This window comes from Protopterus annectens, chromosome 6.part0 (genome assembly GCF_019279795.1).
Source record: "Protopterus annectens isolate FY-2018-M chromosome 6.part0, PAN1.0, whole genome shotgun sequence".
NCBI classification, from domain to species: domain Eukaryota; kingdom Metazoa; phylum Chordata; order Ceratodontiformes; family Protopteridae; genus Protopterus; species Protopterus annectens.
Genome location: NC_056737.1, coordinates 1378304407 through 1378317171, shown reverse-complemented (window position 1 = coordinate 1378317171; position 12765 = coordinate 1378304407).

Below are 12765 nucleotides of genomic sequence, written 5' to 3'. Positions count from 1 at the left end.
TTGTAAACCAGCGTGTATGTAGCCCACTATCTTGGGCTGCCAATATTAACCTTTCATTTATTGGTTTGAATTCGTCTCCTTAACCATTTCTGCGTTATTCTTGTTCAACATCAGGCTCTTCCAGAAGTTTTCTATACTTGCAACTATATTTATGCTTTTTCCACATTTCTTGCCTTCTCATTTCATCTTTCACCTTATATTCTATCTTGTTTTTTGGCACATTCAGTTGCTGCCTGGTTTTTATCCACTTCTGGTTTGAGTTCCATTCCTGTTTGACGTCGATATGCTTCTACTAAATTAAGCAGAGACATCATCTTAGATTTATTCGCCTCATGTTTCAAAACTTTCACTACATTTGGATCTTGTGAGGTCAGTAAATATGTGTGGAGTCCCACGACTGCAGATCTATACATGTAATCAATTTCAAGGAGGCCCATCCCTACTTCAGAATGGGGAATATATAATCTTGTTATACACTGTTTTTTATAAATCATTTGGGAAGCATGAAGCATCCTTCTTGTCTTAATATCCAATCTACCCAACACTTTTTGGGGACAGTCAATCACTCCAAAACTATAAGTTAGGACAGGAAGAGCAAATTGATTTATAGTTTGGATCTTGTTCCTAAATGTCAATGCTGTTTCCAGGATTTATTTAAGTCTGCTAAAGTACACCTTACTGAGTTTTATTCACATTTGTTCATGTTTTATTGCTGATTCTTTATCAATTCCCAAATATTTATACACTCCCTCTTGCTGAAGTTCTTTTAGATCACATTCTTGTCCCAAACTGATGTTTTCCTGGTGCTGCAATTTTCCTTTTTTAAAGGTTGCTTTTGCACATTTATCAAGACCAAATGACATTCCAATATCATCTAAAAAAAAGTTTTGACAACCTGGAGCTGTGCTTTCAGTTCCTCATCTGATGAGCTATACAGTTTTAAATCATTGACAAAGAGAAGATGAGAAGTCAATAGACTTTGTTGTTTTCTAGGAGCCAAATTATAGCCATGGCCTAAGCTGTTAAGTGAACAGCTTAATGGATTAATGTAAAGGCAGAATAGCAATGGTGAGAGAGAGTCAACCCTGAATATCCCTCTTTGAATTTGTATCCCTTTTGTTCTACTGCCATAATTGAGGTTTCTTCTAAATGACTATAAACTCTGTCGGCATCAATTCCCATATATAGTTTATACGTCGTTGGAAGACAAGTTATTGGTCTATAATTTTTAGGTTAACTTGTAGGTTCAGTCAAGTAAGAGCATTGTTTTTCCTGTTGTCAACCAGTGCAATGTGTGTTTGGGGTGCGCATATAAATAGTTCTTACTCACGGCTAAATCCTTGTGCAAAGAACTTAATACTTTAAGCCAAAAGTTAGGTACTGCATCTGGGCCTGGGGTTTTCCAGTTAGAGGCTTTTCTCAACTTTGTTTCAATCTCTCTGGCTGTTATTTCATTCCATTTCATATCCTGTACCTTTAAATGTCTCATTCTTTCTTTTACTACTTCTATACATTTAGCATCTTTGTTATGTTCCACAGGATCTTTATAGATACTTCTCCAAAATGTATCTACTTCCTCCTTTTTTTGGTGGTCTTTCATTTCCTTTTACCTTATTTCCCAATTCTCTATAAAACTTTTTTGGGTCATCAATAAATTGCTTATTTTGTGCTTTTCCCTTATATTTATCTTTGTATCTTCTAAGTCTTTTCCGCCTGTTTTGAAATTTTTAGTTTATCTTCAATAGTGCATTATAGATCCTGGTCTGTTCTAATACTGCACATTGTTTTTATCACATCTATCTTTCTTAGTATTTTTGTTGATCTATTCCCTCTTCTATAATTTTCTAACAATGATACTTTTGTCTTAGCTGCTTTATAGTTTTCTCTATTCGATATTTCCATGATGGTATTTGCTTTCACCCCCTCTTTTCCCTTGCTACCCTGTGTTCCTGTCGTAGAACTTTATCAGTTATTCATTTAGCAGCACAGTAATATATTCTGTTTACTTCTGTTATATCACATGAATCTCTATGGACAGTCCTAATTACTGTGCTCATTTGTTTGATCAAGCTTCTGACTTTTGGGGTTTTATTAACCTTCTGCAGTCTATTTCTCTCACTGATCTTGATATATCTGTCTTTGTCTATTAAATCAAGCAACTCTTCTCTTAACTCATTTTCTTCCATACTGAGGGTACATCCCTTGATGTTAAGTTGTCTATCTCGCCTTCGTTTCTTGCTTGTTGTGATCGGAGCTGACCCTCGGCTCTAACTTGGCCATCTTCTATAGCTCGAGAGCTGTTTACTGGCTTGAGGCTACCTCTATATCCCATGATGCCTAGCGCTAGCTACCCAGATCTCATTTGCTGCTTCAGCTGCAAGGTTCGTTTTTACTGGCTCAGGCTCTTGTAAGTTAGTTTAATACTTTTTCTAGCGATTTAGAGGTTATTTTTTGATAGTTTAGTCTTTTGACATTATCATTAATTAGCTTGTTGTAGTTTTAGTGTTATTCTATTATTTTTCCTTAAAACTCGTTTAAGTTAGAGAGTTCTTCCCCTCCCCCCTTTCCTATCTAGCATTTTATATTTAGTTTTAGTCTTCTCTTTTACTTCATAGGTAGCCGTTTAAGTTAGAGGCTTCCTATAAAAAAAAAAAAAAAACAACTTCTTGACTGTAGTTATAGTGTTTGTAGTTTTTTGTTGTTGGGCCTTTGGCCAAAGACTTTCAGTGTAGGACTAGATATGTCTAAAGAATCCAAAGTGTCTGGATTCAAGAAGTGTGACTCAATGCTGTCAGAAAATGTCTCTGACAGATTGGCACACTTCTTGCGTCTATTGCTTAGGCGCAGTGCACCTGCAGGACTCTTGTTCTGTATGCCACGCATTCAGCCAAAGGGTTCTGCAGGAGTGCAAAAATAAGCTGATATTAAGGGGTCTCCTTAAGCCCCAGGATTCACCGGCTAAGGCTCAGCCGGTGAAATTTCCTAAACCGACCAAATCATTGGCTCCCAGCTCAGAGCCGTCATTGGCCCAAACATTACCGACTACCTCGGTTCCGGCTGGAATCTAGGAGGCTGCTTCCCAGTCGGCTCCACCAGCATCTTTGGAGCCATCTCAGACCCACAAGAGACCGAGGTCCCCATCTCTAGAGTCGATACATTCAGCCCCTCGGTCTCCCCTGTTGCAGAGTGACCGCAGTCACAGATCCTCCCACTCCTCTTGGTCATCTAGACTCTCGGACCACGACGTGGAGAGAGTGGTCAGTAAGTTGTTGAAGTCGCAGGCACTGGCCAAAATGTTATCCAGCCCTCCTCAACAGGCGTCGGCTCCGCCTGCTTCCATCGATGTTCCTCCTCAGACTCCTCTGAGCTCAGAGACTGAGTTTGTTTGGGTTCGAATCGTGGATCCGTCGGCACCGATAACTATCTCCCCTTCGGTTCCATCATCGGCTCCGATCCCCTCGATGGTGCCTTCTGTCGAGGGATCTGGGCACCGAGACTCCCTTGTCGGCTCCAAGGGGGCGAGTGGCATCAGACTCTTGTCCGACCTCTTTCTCCCTCTCGGAGCTTCGGCGCAGGTGAGCTCGGCTCCTACATCGGCCTCGGAGCCATCCCCCTCGGTGAAGAAAAGGATTCTGGTTTCCTCGGAGCCGGAGCCTTCTTTGCTTCATGGCAGGGATGCCTTTGATGTCATAAGGAGTGTACTGGCCCCTGAGTCAGCACCACGTTCGACCCCACTGACTCCATCCCCTGTAGTGCCTGCGTCAACCTCTGTCCCTCCTCCAGACCCCAAGCGTGGGGGACAGATGCTCCAGAGCACCCCATTGGGTGTTTCCTCTTCTTCCGAGGCCTCCTCTGATCATTCAGTGGAGTCCCCTCGGAAGAGGAAGTGCAAGAGGAAGCACATTGACTCCCCTGAGTCTGTCACTTCGGATATGGATTTGGATGAATCGGAAGGGTCCCCGAGATCCCCCTCTGAAGATGTTTCCTTTTCGGACATCCTAGAAATGCTTAGGCAGATGGGGAAATGGACTGCCCTAGCCCCTACTGAGGATGAATCTGTATTCCTGGATGCATTTGGTTCCCACCCTTCCACCTCCTGGGTGTCTTCGCCCTTCGATCCACTAATGTCTGTGGTGGCTCGAAGGGCTTGGTCAGCCCTGGATACAGTGGAACTAACCCCAAGGAGGCCCGGCAAGTTTATCACTGCACCCCCTGACAAACAGTTCCTTACCAAGGGTGTTCCCGTGTATGCCATGGTAGTAGCAGTGGCCACTAAAAAGGAATTGGCGGAAACTTCTTCCTCTGTACATCCTCCTAACAAGGAGTCTAGGACTATCGACAGATATGGGAAGTGAATGTTTGCTTCAGCGACCTTTTCCATGGGGTCACTGAATTACTTATGCCATTTTACCAGGCTTCAGAGGGATCTCCTAAAAGAGCTTGGAGATACCCTCCAGGATCCATCAGCTGAAGGGGTTCAAGCTAAAGTAGCTTCTCAGCTGGCGACCCTTAATTCAGTGGTTAACTCCTCCATGAGGCTCATTTCCTATGCAGCCAATGGTGTGAGTAGAGCTGCAGGCACAGGCGTGGCCCTTAGGAGACACGCATGGATGCGGCTGTGTAATTTTGTGGAGCCCTTTAGAGCATCATTCACCAACACTCCCTTTGACGGTTCATTTCTCTTTGGACCACAGGTGAAGGACACTCTCACTAGGTGTGAACAGGAAGGCAAGACTCTCTCTGCCATGGGAGTCCATTTTTCCACTCCTTCCAGACCATATCCCAAAGGTCAGGAGAGTGGAAAAATGTGGTTTTGGAAATCCCAGGGAGCCTCGCCTGATACACGTAGTGACTTTTCCTCCAGGGGCAAAGGAGGAAATAACAACAACAGACGCCACCCTCGAGGCAGAGGGGGTCCGCAGAACCAGGGCAGCAGAGAATCTTTCTCTGACAAGCCCTTCCAGCATCCCTGAAGGGTTGCCCGACTGCCCGCCTCTGGAGGCAGATGGGGGAAGACTTTCACTGTACCCAAAAGCCTGGCAAGACATTACGCGAGACAAATGGGTACACTCAATCATATCTGGAGGCTATGTAATTCCCTTCTTCCAATCTCCCCTATCGTCAAGCAAATCCCCCCCCAGATGTTCCACCCAGTCTGAGGGCACAAGCAGTTATAGAAATTTCAAGACTGCTAGAAAAAGAGTCATCCAGGAATTCCCGGCAGACCAACGCAGATCCGGAACTTACTCAAGGTTCTTTTTGGTACCAAAAAAGACAGGGGACTGGAGACCAGTTTTGGATCTCAGCAGACTAAACAAGTCTGTTCAAAGAACAAGGTTTTGGATGGTCACACTTCAGTCCATTCTACCCTTTTTGGGTCAGGACAATTGGATGTGCTCAATAGATCTCCAGGATGCGTACTATCACATCAAGATGGACAGGCGCTCCAGGAGATTCCTTCGCTTCCATCTGGGAGCCAGTCATTTCAGAGCTCTGCGCTTTGGTCTCACCACAGCCTCCAGGGTGTTCACCAAATGTATGGTAGTGGTCACGGCTCACCTGAGACGTCAAGGATTCCAGGTGTTTCCTTATCTAGATGACTGGCTCCTTACTGCTACTACCAGGTATCAACTTCTTCAAGCCAGGGACTATACAATCGCAATCTGTGCCCAGTTAGGCATTACCATAAATTTCAAAAAATTTGCCTTGTTACCCTGTCAATCTATTACCTATATAGAAGCAGATCTAGATACAAAAAGTATGTCTGCAAGACTACCGCCGGACAGGGTGGCCACGATTCGGCAGCAAGTTCATATCCTCATGCAATGCAAAAAGGTAGAAGTCCGGTTGGTCCTTCAAACTCTGGGTTCTATGGCAATGGCAATTCTTCTGATACCTCTAGCCCACTTTCACATGAGAATCCTTCAGTGGGCTCCTCTTCACACAGTGGTCCTTTCAACAACGCTCCATGTCTCACATGATCATGATTACAGAAACTTGCAAAAGACACCTTTCCTGGTGGATGGTCTGCCCGCTAGTGTCTCAGGGCAGACCATTCATCCAACCCCCTCCGGTTGCCACAGTGACCACAGATGCCTCACTGATGGGGGGGGGCATTATCAGGGCAGGACAGTCCAAGGCATATGGCAACCTCATGAGTACCATCTGCACATAAATGTCTTGGAGATGAGAGCCGTGCTACTAGTGTTGCAAGCACTTCAGGACTCCCTCCCTCCTGGGACCATTGCAATTCAGATGGACAACATGTCTGTAGTGTGGTACATCAACAAGCAGGGTGGAACCAGGTCCTACCCCTATGTTGAGAAGCACTCAGACTCTGGCAGTGGGAAATTTCCTCCCAACGATTTCTGATTGCAACGCACATCCCTGGGAAGTCCAATGTCATAGCAGACAGGCTCAGCAGAGCTATTCTCATGCCTCACGAGTGGTCTCTGAATCAGGTAGTTGCGGATCTCACCTTCCGCAAATGGGGACAGGCTTGCTGCGATCTGTTTGCAACCCCCTTCAACACCAAATGCAGCAACTATTTCTCCCTTCTACCGGTTCCCGGTCATCCTCCCAGAGATGCTCTAGTCCACCATTGGCCTCAGGGGCTTCTTTATGCCTTCCCGTCTTTTCCTCTTATACCCAAACTCATACAGAAAGCGATATTGTTGGGTTGCAAAATGATCCTCATTGCTCCTTACTGGCCTCGACAGATTTGGTTTCCATTCCTACACCATTATCTCCTCGAGCAGCCCTGGACCCTGGATCCTATTCCAGACCTGCTGATTCATCAATCAGGAGAGCTGCATCGATCCCTCCAGACACTCCAGCTCACAGCTTGGTTAATCCAATTCCAACCCTAGCCAGGCTTCTCAGCATTTCCCCGGCTGTGCATGAAATTATTGTATCCTCTCACAAATAGGCTACTAGGAAGACATATGCTAGCAAATGGAAACATTTCTCTTATTGGGCAGAGGCTAGGAACATAGATCCCTTTTCAGCCCCAGTTCACGATATCTTGGAATTCCTAACTGAGCTTTTTCACTCTGGGTCTGCTTCTGCCATAATCAGGGTTCAACTAGCGGCCATATCTAACTATCATGTTGGCTTTTCTAATCTAAATATCATGTCTCATAAGTTGTGTAAAGCCTTTCTTAGAGGGACTACTCTCCTTAGGCCCCCAGTGAGAGATACCCCTCCTCCTTGGGACCTTAATTTGGTACTAACCTCCTTGATTATGCCCCCTTTTGAACCGGTAGCTTCCTGCTCCCTTAAGTTTCTATCTTAGAAAACTCTCTTTCTGGTAGCTATTACCTCAGCCAGACATGTATCGGAACTTCAAGCACTAAGCATTCGTTCTCCGTACTTAGTCTTTCACAAGGATAGGGTAGCGCTGAGAATTAATCCATCCTACCTTCCTAAAGTGTGCTCAGAAAATAATCTAAACCAATCCATAGACCTTCCAGTATTCTTCCCTAACTACACCAACAAGGCAGAATACAAGTTACAACTTTTGGATGTTCATAGACAACTGCGTTTTTACCTGCATAGAATGAAGGAGATAAGGAAGTTGGATCAGCTCTTCCTTTCTTACGCTAGGGGCAAACAAGGTCTCCCAGTTTCCAAAGTGACCCTTTCCAGGTGGTTGTCTCACATTATCACCTTCATTTATCAACTAAGAAACAAAGAATTGTCTGCCAAACCGAAAGGCCATTCTACTAGGGCTTTGGCCACTTCTGTAGCCTTCCAGTCTAGGTTGCCCATGGACTCTATTTGTGCAGCGGCCACATGGGCAAATCCTCATACCTTTATTTCTCATTACAAGTTAGACATGGCATCCAGGAATAGAGCTAACTTTGGTTCCACTGTTGTGAAGAGTCTGTTCCAATGAGCCACCCAGGATCATAGGTGATAGGGATGCTGTCCCAACAAGCAAGAAACGAAGGCGAGATAGACAACTTAACATAAAGAAGTTATGTACCTACCACAACGTTCCATGTTAGTTGTCTTCATTTCGCCTTCTTTCTTGCGTCCCACCCTCCATCCCCCTGTCCTATTGGACCGAGAGGAGTTTAGGTTTCTCCGGCTGAGTATTTTCTGGTTTGTTTCCTCTACTGACTTACAGAGTATAACGGATATGCCCAACCTGTTAGTTGGTCAGATTATTCTTGCTATGTCTGGGGTTAGCTATTACAAACGAGATCTGGGTAGCTAGCGCTAGGCATCATGGGATATAGGGGTAGCCTCAAGCCAGTAAACAGCTCTCGAGCTAAAGAAGATGGCCGAGTCGGAGCCAAGGGTCGGCTCTGATCCCAACAAGCAAGAAAGAAGGTGAGATGAAGACAACTAACATGAATGTTATGGTAAGTATATAACTTCTTTTTTTTCTATTTAAAGTTCTATAACATCTTCCTGTGGCACATTCTCTTCGATTTCATCCTGTGCCATCTGTTCTGTCATATGGGAAATCACTGAACTATCAGTCCTCAACAATGACTGCATCAAAGTTTCCTGTTCCTTTCCTTGTTGTCTAGCTTCAAATAAATGTTTATACTGGTTTCCTGTGGAAGGCTCCAAAATATCTTGATATGGCACCTGACCAATTACTTCCTGTTCCACTGGTTTCCCCTTAATTTGAATATCCATTGCTCTATCCTTTTGTGGTGCTTTCTGTATTTGATTTATTACACTGAATCCTTCTCTTTGCAGCTGTTCCATAATCTCAGTTTCTATTTCTTTGACTTCTCCATTATTAATCTCTTTTTCTACTTTTCCTCCTAGACTTCTTATTTTTTGTATTGTAAAGTGTTCCATATCTGGATTCCTTCGCCTATATTTTTCTTCAAATATCTTTGGTGCTGCTCTTTTTTTATTGGTTAGTTTTGCTTTCTCCTTTGCATAAATATTACACCATAGTAAATCTCTTTTCCTTTCCTCTGTCCATATTTCTTCTTCACGTCTCCTGATCTTCTTGCTTTTCCTTATTCTGGGGACTCCATCATGCTGTGATGTACTCTGTTTTAGACCTTCTACATTAAATCCTTCACTTCACAGGCACTCCATAACTTCAACGTCTATTTCTTTAACTTCTGCTTTACTGCTGAGGATAGGCCAATGTCTGCCCAGCATATCAAAGCCTTAGTTCCTTCCAGATGCCATACATAATATATATATCCTACATCTAAGGTGTAAGGTACACAAGTACAAGCACCTAATCCTCAGAACTGAATTGCCCCAGGACAAGCAAATCAAAGCAAGAGAAAAGCCAAGTACGTGGCATCCAGAAAGGAAAGAAGAAGATTCCTTGGCCAGGGGGAAGGAAGGAGGGAGGGATGGAATACTGCAACAGTGAGAAGGAGGACATCTACTGTTACGGTAAGATCTTATACAACTCTATTATGCAATTCCTTATCAATGTTGCAGTAATCTTTGCGAAAGGAAGAGTACAAAAGCTATTAGTAAGAATAGGAGGAGAAAGATATAAACTATGTACGATGGCCCTGGCAAAACCAGCTATGGCCCTAGAAATCACATCTAACTTATAGTGTTTAGTAAAGGCGCATGCATAAGATAAAGCAGCAGCTTCCAAAATGGCTCTAGTATCCAGACACTTGGGGAAAAAAAGCATGTGAACAGGCTAATCTCCTTGCTAGAATGAACACGAACAAAGTACAAAGCTGCATACCAAGTAAAGAAAAGCAAATAGAAATGGCCTTAGGAATCAGAGAGGAGATGGTTTGCTTAGAAACAGCTTGGTATGGAAAGAAACACAAAGATGCTTAGATTTCCTTATATCCTTAATCTTATCCAGGTAATATCTGAGCTGTCTAAGCAGATCCAAGGTATGAAGAACCCTCTCAATATCATTCTGTGGAGAAGGAAAAAAGAAGGAATATGAATGGTCTGATTTAAAGACAAATCATTAACTACCTTTGGCATAAAAGAAGGACCAGTACAAAGAGAGACTGTGTCTGCGAAAAAAAAAAACAGAAAAGGGGGAACTGCCATGAATGCCTGATGTTCAGAAACCCTCTTGGCAGAAGTAAGAGCAACTAACATAACAGTTTTCCAAATAAAGATCTACAAAGAAGCTGCAGGCTCAAGCAGTGACTGACTCAACTTTTCAAAACAAAATTAAGGTCCCAAGAAGGAGACATTCACTTTCTTGAGAGCCTAATATGAAGGATTCCTTTCCAAAGACTGTTTGACTTCAAATCTAGAAGAAAGGGGTGGATTCAAGGGTAGACAAGCAGAGATGGCTAACAAATGAGCTTTAACAGATGAATATTACAGGCCACAACTGAGCAACTCACACAAATAAGAAAGAACAGTAGGAAAATCTCTTCCACTTGGTGACAGGATTTTTGAGTAATGGGTTTTCTGGCCTCCTGCAAAACCCAAAGCACATCCTCAGAAAATTTGTGTATAAAAGAAATCAAAACCCTGTCACCCAAAAAGTCAAATGAAGGGAGAAGTAAATGGGGTTGAATGAGAGATCCCTTGTGCTGTGCGAGAAGATCCATCCTGTGAGGTAACTTGTGATGACTGCCCCTGGCCAGATGAAATAGAAGGGTGAAGCACTGATATCTGGGCCAAAAGTGAGTCACCAAGAAGATTTTCAAGCAAGAGAGGAATGGATCTAATAACAATAGCCAAGTACTCCTCCCAAGAATCTAAATGCACACCCTCATCAGAGATAAATCAGAATCACAAAGGCATTTAGAAGGGTTAGAATATAAGGAAATAGGGGAAAAAACAGGTAACCCCTGAGAGGGCTTCAAAGCCATAACAACTTTGAAAAGACTCCGAGCAAAGTCGTGACATTCTTTGTGTGGGTCCTTAACCACAGGAGCCACACGTCAAGCTTTTTATTTTTCAAAGGAATGTCAGCCCTGACAAACTGAGGGGGTCATACCCCTGCCTGACTTCAATAAGTGAACAAGGAACTTCTTCCCTAACAAGAATATGGTGAATTCCCCTAGGCAACTCTGAAATTGTCAGCCTGCAGGAGACATGGGCACAGCCATAGCAGACAGGTGAGTAGGTAGCCCAGTGTTGGCCTCCAACTGGGTCACAACAGAGGGGACTGGCATCAGAAATGGATGGTCAGCAGGTTCTTCATCCAACCTGACTGAGATGTCTGGAACAGGTTGGACAGTAGAGGTCTCAATATGTAGCTTTTAAAGTTTTTCATAACTCATTAACACCTATTGGGTGTGGAATGTCACATGTCTAGCAGCCCACACACACACATCTTGCATTCCAGAATATTTTCTGAAAAATAAACTTAAAAAGCAAAAGATAAACAAATGTAAATATTTTGTGAACAATAAAAGATATTACAACTGTACAAACAGTAACGTTATCAGTAAGAAGTATTCCTTACATTGATATTAGTCAGTGCATTCATAGTCTTTTCCATAAAATACTGTAATATATTATAATGCACACAAACTCCAAATTATATTTTTGTAACCTTTCACAAATTTTCATATCTTGAAAACTGTACAACCTAGACATATATTATTAAAATATGTTTGTTTACCAGACATAAGCGTTCACATAACAACAAGAAATTCCTCTGCAAGTCCATTTTTACTGAGATATTTACAAAAATATGAAAACATACGCTTAATTGTATAATTAGCAAAACAAATAATACTGGATATCTTTCAGGATTTGCAACTTATAATGCACACATCAAAGACAGTGTTCTTCAACAACATCTAAGATTTCACTTAAGTTCATGTAACAGTTTGTAAGTCATTCATTTTTTGAAATATTATGTACATATGGAAATATTACTTATTTTCATAATTACTAACAACTAACAATATTCCAGTATAGTGTGACATATTGACAGTAAACAGTCCTGTATCCCACATTGATGTTTCACACAATATACCTTAATAAAATGCAGATCTCTCAGTTATGAAAATTTAAACATAAATTTGAAACACATGAATAATAAGTGGCAAACAAAGATTAATTTCTCCACTGAGTGACATGCTAGACTAACAATCCTAGTGTCATTTTGTAAATAACTCCTTGTCCTTACTAATACTGCTTATTATTAGCTGGTACATCACTTCATTAAAGAAGGCAGATCCAAAAAGTGGATGCAAACTAGAAGTATACAAAAAAGGTATTTTAGGCTTGAGTGAGTTAAATGGCAGTTGAATGTTGGGGTGGGCAGATTCAGAAGCCATAGTTCACAGAACTAAGTGTTCTCTAAATATACTGAAAGTGAAGACAGATTGTTACACAGTGTCTTTCCTACAAATGCCTGAAAAATCTCACATCAAGTATGGTTGTGGGCAGCACCTAGACAGAAAAGGTACTTCTTTTGTCTATCTTTATAGGGAATCTGCCTCCTACATTCCCAGATCCCCATTTCAGAAGTCTATAGAGACTTTCTGTGCCTGGATCAGAATTTCAGTTTCTCTATATTAACCTTTGGTATATCCACTGTTATGAGGGTATTTACAGCATGTCTATCTTCTGTAATAGTCCACTGCAGTCTGCAGGGTACTCATACTGTTTCCTTAATTAGACAGTTCGCCTTTCCTTGAAGACTATTTTCAAGGTGCCAGTAATCTCTCAGTTTGGTAAGAGACCTCCTACACAAACCTGGGATTCTAGGAGAATATATAGATGTCTTGTCTGATTTATTCCCATAGGACTGTTTCCCTGGGGTGTCTCAAGGACACCTCAGTTCAAAGAGCCTTTCTTCATGGAAAAAAGTAGATCTACATCTAG